General features: G+C 36.3%; 1 long non-coding RNA gene across 1 annotated transcript in view; it reads left to right on the plus strand.

Moving 5' to 3' along the window:
• The first annotated feature begins 1245 nt into the window (after positions 1-1245).
• Positions 1246-18672, plus strand: part of LOC126077551 (uncharacterized) — a 93964-nt gene continuing 76537 nt past the window's right edge. The window contains exon 1 of the long non-coding RNA XR_007517767.1: positions 1246-1442. This is a non-coding gene — a long non-coding RNA (uncharacterized LOC126077551). The remainder of the gene's footprint in view (positions 1443-18672) is intronic.

Raw genomic sequence — 18672 nt, forward strand, 5'->3', positions numbered from 1 at the left:
GAAAAATAAGTAAAATTATTTTACAAAAAAATAATTTTTTTTCAAGTAGATATTCATTTACATCAACATTTGCTTTATTGAATACATTTTCTGTACAGATCATTATCTTTGGAGGTATATTGTTGCTGTTGTTAGGTGCTGTCCGGTCTGTTCCAACTCATGGTGACCCTATGTATAACAGAATGAAACAGTGCCCTGTCCTGTACCATCCTCACAATCTTTGCTATGCTTGAGCCTATCATTGTAGCCACTGTGTCAATGCATCGTGTCGAAGGTCTTCCTATTTTTCACTGACCCTCTACCAGTCTAGTGTCTGTCAAACCACTGAGAATCATAGCCTATCCAAGTTGGCATAATATTAACCATCACAGTTGGCTTGCTGTGTCTCTACATACCATAATAATTAATCTTAATTTTCCTGTAAATACACTCATGAAGACACCATTCTTAGAAAGTTTATAGGGCAGGTTTACAGCAAGGAGTATGTGGGAACTTCTGGATCCCTTCTGAGCTAAATGGGAGCCAAGAAAAACTTGGATGGTGTCATGGATTGAATTGTGTCCCCCCAAAATATGTGTCAACTTAGTTAGGCCATGATTCCCAGTATTGTGTGGTTATCCTCCATTTTGTGATCACTATTTTATGTTACAGAGGATTAGACTGGAATTGTAACACCTTTAGTAAGGTCACATCCCTGATCCAATGTAAAGGGACTTTCCCTGGGGCATGGCCTGCACCACCTTTTATCTTACAAGAGATAAAAGGAAATGGAAGGAAGCAGAGAGTTGGGGACATCATACCACCAAGAAAGAAATGCTGGGAGCAGAGTGCATCCTTTGGACGTGACGTTCCTGTGCTGAGATGCTCCCAGACCAAGGGAAGATTGATGACAAGGACCTTCCTCCAGAGCCAACAGAGAAAGAAATCCTTCTCCTGGAGCCAGTGCCCCGAATTCAATCTTCTAGCCTACTGGACTGTGAGAGAATGAACTTCTCTTTGTTAAAGACATCCACTTGTGGTATTTCTGATACAGCAGCACTAGATGACTAAGACTATATTTGGTACCAAGAGAGTGGCTGCTGCTCTAATGAATACCTAAAATGCGGAAGCGGTTTTGAAACTGTGAATGGATAGAAGACTCAGAAGGAAGTGAGAACTGTTAACACGAGAGAAGGCGCAGGTGGTGAGAAAAGGCAGCAGTTAACTGGCAGCAGCAGGGAGCCAGCAGCCACAGAACCAGGAGACCAGCACAAGACAGAGGTGGGGGCAACCCACAGAGTGAGAAATCTGAGTCCCTGTGAGCAAGAGGTTTCCTGGCAGAGTAGAGTGCCTCCAGGCACTTATTGGTGGAGTTGCTGAGCTTTGGAACACTTGCCCCAGCAGGCCAGATATGGGCACGAGGCCAAGGAACACAGGAAGCCAAGCTGCCTCAGTCTCAAAAGGTATGGCCATGACCTCTGAGGTTTCAAAGGGTGAAACCATGGTCCCTGGTGTGTCTAAGGCTGGAGTTGCCCCTCAGAGGGACAAGGAGAATGATGTGTCTAAAGCCAAGGGAGCAGAATTGCCATCCCAGTGGGTCTGGCAGGCAGAGCAGAAGCCCAGGGCTGAGGGGCCACCACTCAAAACTCTGAGAGTGTGGCCAGTTCCTGGAGGGCAGGGCCATTGTATGAATGGTCTCAGAGAACAGAGGATTATTTTCAAACCTTGAGGGCTAAGGTAAAGTGTTCTGCTGACTTGCTTGGTGCCTGTTCTCCCTTATTTATTCCACTTTCTCCCATTTGTGATAGAAATGTCTAACTTGTGCCTGTTCTCCACTATACCTTTGGAAGAAGATAACTTGTATTCTAGATTTCACAGATGAGGAGGAATTTTGAAGTTTGGATTTGGAGTCGATTTGAGACTTTTGCTATGATATGATGGAGTGAATGTGTCTTACATGTAGCAAGGTCATGAATTTGGGGGGGCCAAGGGGTACAGTGTCATGGATTGAATTGTGTTCCCCCAAAATATGTGTCAACTTGGTTTAGGTCATGATCCCCAGTTTTGTGTGGTTGTTCTTTGGACCCAGAGTTCCTGTGCAGAGAAGCTTCCAGACTAAAGGAAGACTGACGACAAGGACCTTCCTTCAGAGCCAACAGAGATAGCCTTTCTCTGAAGCTGACACCCTGAATTTGGGCTTGTAGCCTATCAGACTGTGAGAGAATAAATTTATCTTTGCTAAAGCCATCTACTTGTGATGTTTCTGTTATAGCAGCACTAGATGTCTAAGACAGATGGTGACTCAGGTCTGCCTTCTGATTAACCACACTGTGCTGCCTTTTCAACTTTTCTGCAAGTTCCCAGACAGAAAAGACAATTCACCTAGAAGTACACTTAAGGGTGCTCAGCACTCAAAGAAGAAATAAACAGAACCTCTAGAGACAACAAGAAGGGCTCCGATTTCTCTATAGTAATATTCGATGCCTAGTTTTTTTTTTTTTTTTAATATTCGATGCCAGACAGCAAATACAGCTTGATGACAATTTGAACAGCAACAATAGAAAAATAATTAAAGAATCCAAGGAAATACAAATACAGAATTAAAAAGACCTGGAATAAAAATTAACTATTTTTAATTTTATATTTCAGTAGATAAATTCAGGGATCTGCTCTTGAGCTTCATCTCTTAAACCATTGAGAAATATATTTTTTTCCTTTTTAAATAAGTGAAGACATGCATTTCTTGAGTTCTTTCATGTTTAAAATAATACGTCCATTGCCTTTTTATTTGAGTAGTTTCTTAGCTGGGTATCAAAGTTTTGCATCATACTCATCAACATTGTGCAACTGTTTTCTGGCACTGAATATTTCTGTGGAGAAATCTGAGGCTGCCTTGATTTTTCCATCTAGTGGGTGAATTGCTTTCTCTGTCTTGAGGCTTGAAGAATTAATTCCTTTTCCTTGAAACTTTATGGGTAAACTATAACTGCACGTTGTGTCTCAAATTTTTCTATGTGCTCTTCAATCTACAGATTTTTTTTTTTTTTAATTTCAGATATATATGTTCATGTAAATAATATGAAACACATCCTCTGGTATATTTCCTGGGTTTTATACTTCAGGGACACCATGTTCTTATGTTCATTTTGGCTTATCTTTCATGTATATTATTCTTTCTTCTGATTCTTTAAGGTCTTGAGCTTGTCCATCTGCATCCATGCTTATCATCTCAAGCATTTTATCTATGCCAACTAACTTTTCAGACACGTCTATTCTGAGCATTGTGTTTTTAATTTATTATTTATTCTGCAGTAAAGTTTGTTTTGTTCTTGCTTTGCTTCCTCAGTGCTGAAGAAACCTGCTTCATCCTATTCTGAGTTTTAACATCTCAACTCAATTGATTAATAGGAGATCTGAGTAGTACACTTTTCTGTTTCATTTAATTCATGTTCTTACTGTGTATTTTATAGTATGGAGAAGTTTTGATGAATCATCTTTTGTTCATTGATTGATATTTTCCTCCAGATTGGGTTTTTTTAATCTTGAAATGATTTGATACTTTGCTTGTACTGATGAGAGGTAGAAAATGTTGCCGGAGAGCAACCAGTGAGCAAGCAATAGGGCTGATTCTCAGATCGAAATGAAGCCTCTAGTGGTATATACTTAATTAAAGGAACGTTACGAAGTCCAAGGCAATCTCCCCTGGGATAAAATACATCTCCCATGGGAAGAAGTGTCAACACCATTGCTCATTTTTCAACAGCTTGTCCACTTCTCATCAATCAGAAGAGGAAAAAGGAAATTCATTCAGTATTTTTAATCCACATGTAGAAGTATTAATAAAGAGTCTCAAAACTTATTGACTCATAAAAAAAATTCATGAGAATTAGAAACTGAATTGTGTTCTTCTCTTTGTTGTATTCTAGACATATTCCATACTTGGTCATCAATTTTTGAAACTTATTAAATTATAATTTGTTTCAACTTTCTTTGTTTTATTGCAGTTGAGACTCTTTTAGCCAATTTTATTTTATTGCATGCCACTTATTATTTGGAGAGTGAAATTCTGCAATGTAATTTCAAATCAGCCAACTAAAGAAAATGAAAAAATTAACATATATAAGGAGATCAAATTATTTATCCACCCGATGTATACACACATAATGTTGGATTACAGAACACTTAGAAAAAATTCTAATAACTTTTAGTAAAAAACACAACAATTACTAAATGAATTTGGTAAATAAAAATAAGCATATGCAATGCAATGTATCCTCTATATAAGCAACAATGAACTAAAATGAAATTATTAAAATACCATGCATATTACTGACAAAAAAAAGTCATGCATATTGTTTTCAAACTCTTATGGAATTAACCAGAAAACTATGAATAAAGGTATAAAAATATTTTAAAGTAGTAACATAAGAACCGAACAAGTGAAAAGATAGACTGCTACTGAATGAAAGAAAATATCATAAACAGTTATTACAACATAAGTAACATATAGGTTAAATGTAATTGAATTAGAATCTCAATGGATATTTTTTTGGAATTGATTAAAATAATATTAATTTTATAGAGAAGAGTAAATATCAGAGGTGAGCTAAAAGTTATTTAAAAATTGATAGGAAAATAATTGTAAAGATATTAAAATATATCATAAAGTTGCTGTGATAATATTAGTATGCTATTTGCAGAGTGTAAACAAAATAGTAGAACAGAGAAAGTTCAGATGTAGATCCTATTAATTATGACAAATGAGCTTTTTTTTTAATCAATGTATTGGGAATTGTATGGTTTACTGAATTAATAGCGCCAATTCAACTAGTACTCTATCTGGAAGAAAATAAAGTGGGAAATCTGCCACATAGTGTGCTCAAAATAAATTCCTAATGGATTAAAATTTTTGTGAAAACAAAACAACAAATGGAGTAAATAAGTATATTCTAGTGGATTAAAAGACTTTTTAAACCAATCTAGAAATTTTGAAGAAAATATTTGTATCCATACTTAAGATTGGTGGAAAGAACTATCACAATCTCCAAAGGTATTCTGTAGATTGAAAAAAATCTATTTACAATGCATATGATGAATAAAAGTTTAATATCTAGTCATGCAAACTCTTCTACAACTTGAAAGTGAACAGACTTATGACCCTATAGTAAAATGAGTGAAAATTGTGATTGAGGTATGAGTAGAAGTGCAGGTCCAAAGGACCAAAAAATACATGAAAGTATGTTCAGCCTCACCAGTCTTCAGAGAATTTCACTTCAAATGCTTCTCCTGAAGTTTCTAATGATCCCCATAATTCCCATAAAGTATCTGTAATTGTTTTCCATTAAGACTTTAAAACTATTATGGAATAAAAATAGAAATGCTGGCATTGATTTTCTTAGCAAATTCTGCACATTGATTAATTTGCTAAGCTTTTATCAAATATTTTAAGGCACAAGAAGTGCATTTCCAATAATGAAGACACATTAGCAATAGCAATTTTGATTTAGGCTAGATGTCATTCATACCATGTCAAACAATCTTATCCTGGGTGACCAGTCTTTTGTGGTGAAAATCATTTTTCTGTTATTCCATTGTACTCTATTATTTTTTTTCTTATGAAACTTTATTTGCCTACCTTATCTCTTCTCGTAGGTTTTACTTCATCTTTTCATCTAATCCTATGAAATCATTCAAAAGCATAAGGAAGGGATCAGAAGGATATAGAAAGGGAACATGGTCTCCCCATCTGTCACAGAGAGATTTGGCTTGAGGAAGTGCTCTCAGCGCCTTCCTACTGCTAACCAAGAGCTGATGAAAGCTTTGTGTGAGGGTTCATTGTTATAAACCACCCCTCCAACCACCGCCCATTTCTTCCCACAAACCTTAATTTACTAATAAGAGAAATGTGCCACTGAGCCAGGGCAAGAACTCAGATTTCCCAATTTCAGCCCAGAGACCTTTCCCTCTACACTAGTAATTTCCAGATTTATTTTTCTTTTTTATCCCTATAAATCCATTTTTATTATTATAGGGAATCTTTAAAAATCCACAGAAATTTTGAAAATTATATTTTTTTCATGGCAAATGATAAAAAAATAAGTAGTGTATTACTAAACTGTATTATAGAGCTTTTATAATTTAATCATTAATACTGTTTTTTTACACCACTTATTTATTTATAATATAAAACAAGTTTTCAATTAATGAAATCAGTTTAATTTAAATAGAATATGTAAAGTAATAAGATTGGCAACTAAGAAATTTGAAAATAACCTGTCACATTTAGTTTGAGAACAACTAAAATAAAACATTTACAATAAAATATAAGTAGAGTTTACATAATCAAAATAAAAAAATAAAAGTAAATAAAAATATTGGAAAGATTTTTGAAATCTTTGGAAACGTTAGAATTTTTGGCACTTTTTGCATAAGAAAATAATTGTTTTGATAATGTTTAGCGTTTTATTTTTCTTTCTAATTGACGTAGACTGTTTAAGGCTATCATTTTGTTTATAAGATTTCCTCCATGTCTGACATTGCTGACATGGGTGGTCTTTATTCCTTAAAACTGAAATGCCAAGCTAGAAATAATTGTCACAATTTTTTTTTTTAAAAAAAACACTGGATTTTTTCTCCTATAAAAGATACAGCTTGAGGTGCACACAATCATGCTGATCATAGGGGACCTGTAGAACTTTGTGAAGTGAACTCGCAGATCACAACTTTGGGCTCTGTGGCAGAGATGGTAATGCTCACAATTCTCCACTGGCTTCCTTACATCTCTTAGCCACCTTGCAGTTAGTTAAGACCATATGACTAACTTTTGCTAAGGGACATTTTTTGAAGAGAAGATGATACATGTCATCTGGGCCAAGACTATGTAAAGCTCATTCAAGATTCTCCAGTCTTGTTTCCTTGGTGACTCCAGATGGTGTAGTTACAAGATGGTGACATCTCCATCATCTTCATCATTTGGTAGAGTACCTCTTTGGTAGAATACCTCTTTCCTTTCAACTACCACCACCCAGTGCTGGCTACATTTGTGAATGAGAAATACACATTATTTCCGAGAATTTGGGATTGTTTGTGTCCACGGTGCAACCTAGCTAATCTAAACAAATGTAAGCTCTTTGTTGTTGTTGTTAGGTGCCATAGAGTTGATTCCAGCTCATAGTGAATGAAACACTACCCCGTTCTGCGCCATTCTCAAGATCGTTGCTATGTTTGAGTACATTGTTGCAGTCACTGTGTCAAGCTAGCTAGTTGAGGGTCTTCCTCTTTTTTGCTGACCCTCTATTTTACCAAGCATGATGTCCTTCTCCAGGGACTTGTCCCCCCCAATAACACATCCAAAGTATGTGAGACAAAGTCTTGCCATTCTTGCTTTTGATGAATGTTCTGGCTGTACTTCCTCCAAGAGAGATTTGTTTGTTCTGCCAGTTCATGGTATATTCTTCACCCACACCTTAATTCAAAGGCATCAATTCTTCTTCAGTTTTCCTTATTCATTTCCAGCTTTAACATGCATATGATACGATTGAAAATACCATGACTTGGGTCAGACTCACCCTAGTCTTCAATGTGACATCCTTGCTTTTTAACACTTTAAAGAGATCTCTTGCAGCAGATTTGCCCAATGCAATGTGTTATCTGATTTCTTGACTGCTACTTCCATGGGTGTTGATTGTGGATTCAAGCAAAATGAAATTTTTGACAACTTCATTCTTTTCTCCATTTTTCATGATGTTGCTTATTGATACATTTGTGAGAATTTTTGCTTTCTTTATGTTGAGGTGTAGTCTTTAATCTTCATTAGTAAGTGCTTCAAGTCCTCTTCACTTTCAGCACACGTGGCTATGTCATCTGCATGTCTCAGGTTGTTAATGAGTCTTCCTTCAATCCTGATGCTCCTTTCTTCTTCATATAGTCTGGTTTCTCGGATTATTTTCTCAATATACAAATTGAATAAGTCTGGTGAAAAGATACAACCCTAACCCACACATTTCCTGATTTTAAACCATGTGGTATCCCCTTGTTCTGTTGGAATGACTGTCTCTTGATCTAAGTATAGGTTCCTCTTGAGCACAATTAAGTGTTCTGGAATTCCCATTCTTCATGATGTTATTCATAATTTGTTAAGATCCACACAATTGAATGCCTTTGCAAAGTCAATAAAACACAGGTAAACATCTCTCCACTATTCTGTGCTGTCAGTCATGATCCACCTGACATCAGCAATGATATCCCTTGTTCCATGGCCTCTTCTGAAATCACGTGGTGGGTAAGCGCTTCATTACTTTATAATTATATTGAAATAAGGGTCCATTATGGATTCAAAATAAATCATTAGGCTATGGCTAAGAACAAAAATAATTTACCACACAATGGTCAAAAATATCATAGTTTGTGTATAGCTGAGGGGTGAATCTCTTGAGTGACTGAGGCATGGACGTGCTCATATGATCTTCATGCATCCTCAACGAAATTCACTTCACGTGTCTAGATGTTTTCACATTCCTCCATTTGAGAGAGGAAAAATGTAACTAGTTAATTAATTTATAAAAGAGGAAACAGATAATGTCATATTTACCACCTTCAATGAAATGAATCTTTGGAAACATTTTAATGCTCTGTATGACATGCTCAGAAGGCAATTCCAAACGCTCAGTTCCAAAGGGATTTTTGAAATCAGCATTGTTATTTGTAGCCTCTTAATATTATGAAGGGGAAAATATAAGCTAAATAAGCAAGTTCAGGTTGGTTTTAAGACTTGTCACAACTAATACTCAATACTGATGTTCAGGGAATTAGCTTATTTCAGCACGTAATCACAAAAACATGTAATGTGTATTTTGAAAAGATATAATTGAAGTCAGTATATTTGCTAAGATTCACCTCAAACTACTCTTTTTGTTTGTTTTTTAACAGAATTTAAAAATTTAGAAGAATTACATAAGAGTACCAAGCTGCTGATAAAACATGGATATGTTTGAGTCTCAGAAATAACTAAAACAGAATATGATTTTGACATTGACAAACCTCTCTGTCTCTCACCACTGTTTTTCTCTGGATGCTCATTATCTTCTTTTTTACTGCAGACTGACTTTATCCATTAGCAAGAAAGAAAAGGTATTGAAAGTTCTGAATTTTGCGTCTATCAGTCTTAAATGCCTGGTGACAGAATGAACTAACTCTTTTGGCCTCAAATCCAAAACTTCCTGGAAAGAAATTCGTTTTCCCAGTTTGGGACAGAAACCTACATTTTTTCTTACCAACTATAGGTTTTCAGGTTGTTTATCAATATTTTGAGGTCCTTGATTGTCCATTCATGCTTGAGAATGAAGGGCAAACTAATTATTCCAGATAATTTATTTGGGCTTTCTCTTTTGGTTAGTAGGAATCTATGTTCTGGAGAGAAGTTTGACTTGGTACATGGGATAAAGTTGCTGACTAATAGGCTTTACTGTGCAGTATGGGATTGGAGAGCAGAACTACTGACAGACAATCCCGTAAAAACAGAATTACCAAAGATTTTTATAAGATACCAAAATCCACACTTGGATCTACCCAGGAAAAGTGCTCTGTGCAGCACCTCTAGTTTTTGTTTGTCAGTAACAGCTGTGTGGGGAGGATGCAAAGAAGACAACTGGTACAACCTTAAATTAAGGCCTATTTATGAAACAGCTGTTTCATAAATCGATCTTAATTTAAGCCCCATGTTCCAGTCCAATTCTTCCACCTGTTTTCCTTTTCTTTCTTTGTTTCTTTCCTTCCTTCCTTTTCTTTCTTCTTCTTTCTCCCTCTCTTTTTTTACTACCAAGATGGTACACTGGGATTCTCTAAGATTCTTCCAATAGGAGTAACTTCTCCTTCCCCTGCAAGACCTTCATTTAAGTATTCTGGATTTAAGTTTCCTTTTTTTTTTTTCTAGTCTGTATTATCTTTCAACCCACTTCTATCTACTTTGTGTTTTCTGTGGTTGTTCGTGCCATTGAGTTAGCTCTGACGCATAATGACCTTATATATAACAGAACAAAATATAACTTGGCCCTGCACCATCTGCATGATCTTTGATATTTTTGAAGCATTGTTGATGCTATTGTGTCAATCCATCTCATCAAGGATTTTCCTCATTTTCGGTAACTCTCCACTTTACCAAATATGATGTCTTTCTCCAGAAATTGGTCTTTCCTAATGATGTACCCAAAGTAAACAAGATGAAGTCTCAATATCCTTGTTTCTAAAGAACATTGCAGTCGTATTTATTCTAAGGCTGATTTGTTTGTTTTTCTGGCAATCCATGTTATAGTCAACATTCTTCACCAGCATCACAATTCGAATGCATTAATTCTTCTGTCTTCTTTTTTCATTGTTTAGCTTTTGCATACACAAGGCAATTGAAATGGCCAAGGCTTGGATCAGGTGTACCTTATTTCTCAAAGTGACATCTTTGCTTCTCAGGACTTCAAAGAGGCTTTATTTATTAATTTTCTAGCAGATTTGCCTAAGGAAAAACATCATTTGATTTCTTGTCTGCTGCTTCCATGGGCATTGGCTGTTGATCCAAGCAGAACGAAATCCTTGAACACTACAACTTCCATTTTCTGGAGATATGTTAATATTTTATGTCCATTATTGATCATGAGTTTGATCTATCTTTGATATTCAAAATATTTAAAACTCTTGTGGCATAGAAAAAGTAAGGCAAGGAATTGATACTAGTATTAAACAACTGTGAAAACTGTCTGAATGAATAACAGCCTTGGTTTATTCCTCTCTGTTCTTCTATGTTGTTACTCTTGTAAAAGATTCTTGGAAGAGAGGAAGTGTGGTAAAGCCAGCTTAATTTAGCTTTAGAATCATTTATACTTTTTTTTTTTTCCTCAGTCACTTGCTTCATATTTGCATCTTGTGAGGCAAAAAACCCAACACAATGAATGTTAGAGTCTGGATTATAAAGTCAAGCTTCTGGTCCTTGATCCTATTTTCACATCAATCTTTTCTAAATGTTTTAATCTTACATATCTGATGGGAAAACAAAATATTTGACTAAAGTAGCTTTAATTAAATTACAATTTAGATATAGCTCAATCTGAGGGAGGTCATTACACCATAAACTCTTATAGGTTGTGAGGTTCATTGTTTTATTATAAATACATGTCCTAAGGGAAAATATGTACATCTGTTTTAGATTAATTTGGTTATATTTAAATCATTAAATTAGTCTTATTCAGAAGCTCTTAGGTGCTGCACACATATATTTATTTCCCCTATTACATTCTAGGAAACACTGGTAGTGTAGTGGTTAAGAGCTATGGCTGCTAACCAGAAGGTCAGCAGTTCGAATCCACCAGGTGCTCCTTGAAAACCCTATAGGGCAGTTCTACCCTGTCCTATAGGATTGTTATGCGTCAGAATCAGCTGGATGGCAATGGGTTTGGTTTATTACACTGGGATTCCCTAAGAGATGGGAAATGTCTGTATACACAAGTTTCACATCCAGGGAACAATCCCAAACATATACATTTGGGCTAAGATACAAATTAAATGAAAGCTACCTGTTTTTATCTCCATTTTGTATTTTATTAGAAAAAGAATAGAACCAGTTTTTCCTTTGTGTCATAATGATTTTTCCTTCATTTCAATTTATGTTCTTAGTCCCTATAATGTTATATTTTCAGATAACTATATTATCTGAAATAATCTTATATGTTATATTATCAGATAATTCAGGTCTCAAATAATGCAATTAATTGAAAAATTTATCCTTAATAAGTTATTTTTTTAGAAGAAATTGATAAAAAAAATAGATACTGTGTTGCCTTGCTCATAGAAGATCATGCAGTGATTATACTAACCACAGAAATAAAGAAAGGTAGTGACTCATTTAATTTTTGAAAGCTGTCTTCAGTTAATGTTGACCATTATTTGTTATTCCTCATGCTACTGATGTGGCCCAGAAATCAGTGTGTTTTCCGTTTTGCTCAAGAATTGATTTTATTAAATTACCATTAGCTAATATGACTTTGGTCTACTCTTATAAACTCATTATTTTGTTTGTTCTAAGAATATCACAGAAAACTTTGCTTACGTGATTACAGTCTCTTTTTTATCAAGAACAAGGAAGCAGTTTTCGATACTAGTGACAGGAATAGTAGGGTTTCTGAGAATTTTATTTTATTTTAAATCTTACTGCAACTGAATTATGAACTTGATTAGGTTTTCACTTTGAAATACAAAATGACACAGTTAAGTTTGTTGGTCATCTCCCAGTAAGCATTATATGTATTAATCTTACTGTTGGCTTCATTTTAGTTACCCTTACAGTATTTTCCCTTTGCCCACATTCTCATTTACTTTTATTTTTAGTATGGCTTTTAAACAGGCTTTAGGATTTGCAAGTTGCTTAAGATCCTTTTTGGGCAAAGTTGAAACTAAATGATATTTTTGTGAAGAGCTATTAGAATAATAGTTTCTGCTTAATTAATATAAAGGTGAACTTGTTTGTAGTAAAATTTTAATTTAATATATGAGCAGCTGTAGACAACATTTTTCTCTTTCTCTTTTTTAAGAGAGAAATGCTTTTATTTCAGGAAAGATAGTCACTGATCTGTATGTGTAGGTGACAGTTCAAGGGACAAGAACGTTCGCATGCACCAAAACATCAGAATCAGGGGGAGACAGCTAACAATAAGTTACGGAGACATCTTGCTTTACATCTGAGAGGGAGAAAGAATGAGGAGGGAGTAGAAAGGGACGGAGAGAAAAAGAGACAGAAAAATGGCAAAAGGTTCCATGCCCTGGAAAGTGACCACACCAGGTGCCCTCCAAAGTCTTCAGTAAGATGGGAAGTGACTGTTCTCTTGTGCATACTGAACGGAAGCTGACTTTCATGCCAATGTCCATGTGATGCTGGACAGGGACACCCGGTGGGTATGTACAAGGCCAGAGGCAGGTGGACTGAGGACAAAAGTCCCCTAATGATTATCTGAAATCTAGGAAAGGTTATGAACTTCCTTAGGCCAAAGAAAACTGACAGGGTACTAGAATAAGCCCCTAACTTGTATTTCATTTTTACTTGTATGTTAAACAATTAAATGTAAATGCTTTTGAAGTTGACTGTACAAGTGTCTTGTAGGCTCTCAGATCAACTTATATTCTAGGTGGACCAATATAACACACTTGAGGTTTTTAGTATTTTTTAGCTGTTCCAATTATTTATTACATATACTGTGTTTTTAAGATCTTTTTGGTCTTTATCATATCTTATGGCCTTTCATTAAACACATATTATATATATATATGTATATATATATATATATACATATAATAAACACACAAAATCTTAACTTCTGGAAATATGCAGCAGTTGTGGATAATCTTACCTAACAGCTATTAAGGAAATTAATAGTATGTTTATAAAAATGTAGATTGCTACTTTCCTTTAGCAAAAATCAATGGATGATTATGATTTTAAAGGATATTAAATAACTGAATGAAATCTGATTTTAGTTTTTATCAAGACCTTTTTAAAGTGTTGAAACATAAAGATATCACTTTGAGGACTAAGGTGCATCTGGCCCTGGCCGTGGTATTTTCAATAGTCTCATATACATGTGAAAGCTGAAAAATGAATAAGGAAGGCCTAAAAAGAATTGATGCCTTTGAATTATGGTGTTGGCAAAGAATATTGTATATACCATGGACTGCCAGAAGAATGAAGATTTTGTCTTGAAAGTTTGTCTTGGAAGAAGTACAGCCAGAGTCCTCTTTAGAAGCAAGGATGGTGAGACTATGTCTCATGTACTTTGGACATGTTATCAGGAGGGACCAGTCCCTGGAGAAGGACATCATACTTGATAAGGTATAGGGTCATCAAAAAAGAGGAAGACCTCTATGACATGTATTAACATCGTGGCTATAACAATGGGCTCAAACATAACGATGATTGTGAGGATGGCGCAGGACCAGGCAATGTTTGGTTCTGTTGTACATAGGGTTGCTATGAGTAGGAATAGACTCAATGGCACCTAACACCAACAACAGATCCCAATATTAATAATTCTAGTCAAGTTACTTTTACTCACTTCACCTCAACTCCCTCCCCCCAAAAATAAAAAAATGCCAACGAACCAAACAAAGATGACATACTCAATGACATGCAACAGATACAGAGACAAACAAACATTCAGCAAATATTTAATTTGTGCCTCTGTGTTCTGGGCATTTTCTAAATCCTGAGAATAAAGCAGTGGAAAAAATAGACCAACATATCTGTCCTGATGGAACTTTATTCTCGTAAGAAGAGTTAGACAATAAATAAAGTAAATAATAAAACATAATGTATAACATTGTGAAACTTATTAAGCAGAAAAATAAAAGTGGAATTGGAAGGAATGTGGACATCAAACATTTAAATAGGATGAAGAGAGAAAGCAACATGAAGAAGGTAATATTTGAGTAAAGATGAGAAGAAGGTGAGGGGGTGACCTGTGTATTATTTGGGATACTAGTCAACAGCAAGTACAAACGCCTTGAAGAAGAGCACAGTCAGTGTGTTGGAGAAACAGCAAGGTGAACTCTATCACTAGAGTGCAGTGGGAAAGGTAGAGTAATATAGTTGATGGTCAGATTTTGTAGGGCCGAATAAACCATTAAGAAGCTCTGGTGGTTAAGCACACTGGCTGCTAACCTAAAGGTCAAGGGTTGGAACCCACCAGTGGTTCCGTAGAAGAGAGTACTAACAATCTGTTTCTGTAAAGATTATAGCTTTGGAAACCCTCTGGGGCATTTCTACTCTGTCCTATAGGGTTGCTGTGAGTCAAAATCAACTAGATGGCAACAGTTTAATGGGTTATAGTCCTGGCAGTCTACTTCTGAAAAAGTTAGCCAGTGAAAACCTTATGAATAACAGCAGAACATTGTCTTATATAGTGCCAGAAGATGAGCCCCTCAGATTGGAAGGCACTCAAAAGACGACTGGGGAAGAGCTTTTACCTCAAAGCAGAGTTAACCTTAATGACCTGTATGGCGTCAAGCTTATGGGACTTTCATTTGCTAACATGGCATGACTCAAAATGAGATGAAAGAGCTGCAAAACATTCATTAATAATGGGAATGTGGAATGTATGAAGTATGAATCTAGGAAAATTGGAAATCATCAAAAATGAAGTAGAACACATAAACATCGATATACTAGGCATTAGTGAGCGGAAATGGACTGGTGTTGGCCATTTTTAATTGAACAGCCTATGGTCTACTATGCCAGAAATGACCAGTTGAAGAGGAATAACGTCACATTTATCATCAAAAAGAATATTTCAAGATCTACCCTGAAGTACAATGCTGTCAGTGATAGAATAATATCCATACTCCTACAAGGAAGACCAGTGAATACAACTGTCATTCAAATTACCAACCAACCATTAAAGCCAAAGGTTAAAAAAATCAAAGAATTTTACCAACTATTGCAGTATGAAATTAATCAATATGCAATCAGGATGCATTGATGATTATTGATGATGGGAACCCAAAATTTGGAAACAAAGAAGAAGGATCCGTATTTGGAAAATATGGTTTTGGTGATAGAAATGATGCCAGAGATCACATGATAGAGTTTTGCGAGACCCATGACTTATTCATTGCAAATACCTATTTTCAACAACAGAAACTGCAATTATACACGTGGAACTCACCGATGGAATACACAGGAATCAAATCGACTACACGCATGAAAAGAGATCATGGAAAAGCTCAGTATCACCAGCCAGAGCAAGGCCAGAAGCCAACTTCAGAAAAGACAATCAATTGCTCATATGCAATTTCAAGTTGAAGCTGAGGAAAATTAGAACAAGCCTGAGAAAGCTAAAGTATGACCTTGATTATATCCCACCTGAATTTACAAATCATCTCAAGAATAGATTTGACGCAGTGAACACTCATGGCAAAAGATCAGATGAGTTGTGGAATGACATCAAGGGTATCATACATGAAGAAAGCAAGAGGTCATTAAAAAGACAGGAAAGAAAGAAAAGACCAAAATGGATGCCAGAAGAGACTCTGAAACTTGCTCTCGAACTTTGAGTAGCTAAAGCAAACGGGAGAAATAGTGAGGTAATAAAAGATCCGAATGGAAGATTTCAAAGAGTGGTTCAAGAAGACAAAGTAAAGTATTATAATGACACGTGCGAAGGCCGGGAGTTAGAAAACCAAAATGGAATAACAAGCTCTGCGTTTCTCAAGCTGAAAGAACTGAAGAAAAAATTCAAGCCTCAAGTTGCAATAGTGAAGGATTCTATGGGCAAAATACTAAACAACGCAGGAAGCATCAAAAGAAGATGGAAGGAATATGCAGAGTCAGTGTGCCAAAAAGCATTTGTCTATGTTCAATCATTTCAGGAGGTAGCATATGATTAAGAACTGATGATACCAAAGGAAGAAGCCCAAGCTGCACTGAAGACATCGGCAACACACAAGGCTCCAGGAATTGACAGGATACCAACTGAGATGTTTCAGCAAATGCAGCCCCGAAGTGCTAACTCATCTATGCCAAGAGATTTGGACGACAGCTACCTGGCCACCTGACTGGAAGGGATCCATACTTATGCCTATTACAAAGAGAGGTTTCCTAACCCAATATGGAAATTGTAGAACAATATCATTAATATCACATGCAAGTAAAATTTTGCTGAAGATTGTTCAAAAGCTATTGCAGCAGTGCATTGGCAGAGAACTGCCAGAAATTTAAGTCAGATTCAGAAGACATGGAGGGAGGGGCATTATTGCTGATGTGAAATTAATCCTGGCTGAAAGCAAAGAATACCAGAAAGATGTTTACCTCTGTTTTATTGGCTATGCAAAGGTATTCAACGATATGAATCATAACCAATTATGGATAACATTGTGAAGAATGGGAATTTCAGGACACTTAATTGTGTCCACTTAATTGAATCTGTACATAAAGAGGCAGTAATTGGAGCAGACAAGGGGATACTTTGTGTTTTAAAATCTGGAAAGTTGTGCATGAAGGTTGTATCCTTTCACCAGATTTATTCAATCTGTATGCTGAACAAATAAACTGAGAAGCTGGACTATATGAAGAGGAATGTGGCATCAGGATTGGAGCAAGACTCACTAACAACCTGTAATATGCAGATGATGCAACTATGTTTGCCCAAAGTGAACAAGGCTCAAAGCACTTCCTGATGAAGATTAAAGGCTACAGCCTTCAGTATAGATGACACCTCAACATAAAGAAAGCAAAAATCCTCACAATGGGACCAACAGACAACATCATGATAAACACAGAAAATATCGAAGTTGTCAAGGATTTAATTTTACTTGGATCCACAATCAATGCCCATGGAAGCAGCAGCCAAGAAATCAAAGGATGCATTGGATTAAGCAAACATACTGTAAAAGACCTCTTAAAAGTGTTAAAAAGCAAAGATTTCACTTTAAGGACTAGGATGTGCCTGACCCAACAGCCATGGTGTTCTCAATGGCCTCATATCATGGAAAAGCTGGGCAATGAATAAGAAAGACTGAAGAAGTGATGACTTTGAATTATGGTGTTGGCAAACGATATTGAATACACCATGGACTGCCAAAAGAATAAACAAATCTGCCTTGGAAGTACAGCCAGAGCGCTCCTTAGAAGCAAGGATGACGGACTTTCTCTCACATACCTTGGGCATTATTACCAGGAAGGACCAGTGCCTGGAGAAGGACATCATGCTTGATATAGTAGAGGGTCAGTGAAAAAGAGGAAGACCCTCAAAGAGATGGACCGACAATGTGGCTGCAACAACGGGCACAAGCATAACAACAATCATGAGGATAGTGCAGGACCGACGGGGCAATGTTTCCTTCTGGTGTACCTAGGGTCTCTATGAGTCTGAACAAACTCGAAGGCACCTAACAACAACAGACCATTATAATGCATTGTTTCTTTTTCTTTTTTCTTTCAGTGGGGGAGGGAAATTAGGTGAAAAGTTGTGAGAAGAGCACTGCAATCTGAAATGCTGTGAAAAGAAGCAGTCTAGCTGCTCTGTGAAGGCTTAAGGGGAGTGGCAACAAGAAGGAAAGCCTAAAGACTAGTTAAGATGTCAATGCAAAAATCCACGTAAGAAAATACAGTGGCTTAGATCAAAAGGGAAGTAGTTGTGAAGAGTGGTTGGATTAGAATATTAAACCCGCAGGATTTGTTGAATAATTTGATGTAATCATTGTTGTTAGGTGCCGTTGAGTCGGTTCTGACTCACAGTGACCTTGTAGGACAGAGTAGAACTGCCTCATAGGGTTTCCAAGGAGTGTCTGGTGGATTTGAACTGCCGACCTTTTGGTTAGCAGCCGAGCTCTTAACTACTATGCTACCAGTGAAGATGCCGTGATTGTGTTCTGAACAACTGGAAGAATGGAGTTTCTAGAAACTAGGCTGAGGAATGTTGCTAAAATTGGATTTGCTGGGAAAATCTGCAGTTCAGGTTTGCTCATTTGAAACTTTAAATGCTTATCAACTACCCATGTAGAGATGTCAAGCGGATTCAAAATTACCCAGTATATTGTGTCTATGTAACTATACACAGAAACACACAACTCCAATGATCCAGAAAGCTTGGAGAGTCCTGTTTCCAGCTGACTAGATCCGTTTTTCCCTGTGATATCTCTATGTATTTCTGCTGCCTTTGGCGT

This window comes from Elephas maximus, chromosome 5 (assembly GCF_024166365.1).
Source record: "Elephas maximus indicus isolate mEleMax1 chromosome 5, mEleMax1 primary haplotype, whole genome shotgun sequence".
Taxonomy (NCBI): Eukaryota; Metazoa; Chordata; class Mammalia; order Proboscidea; family Elephantidae; genus Elephas; species Elephas maximus.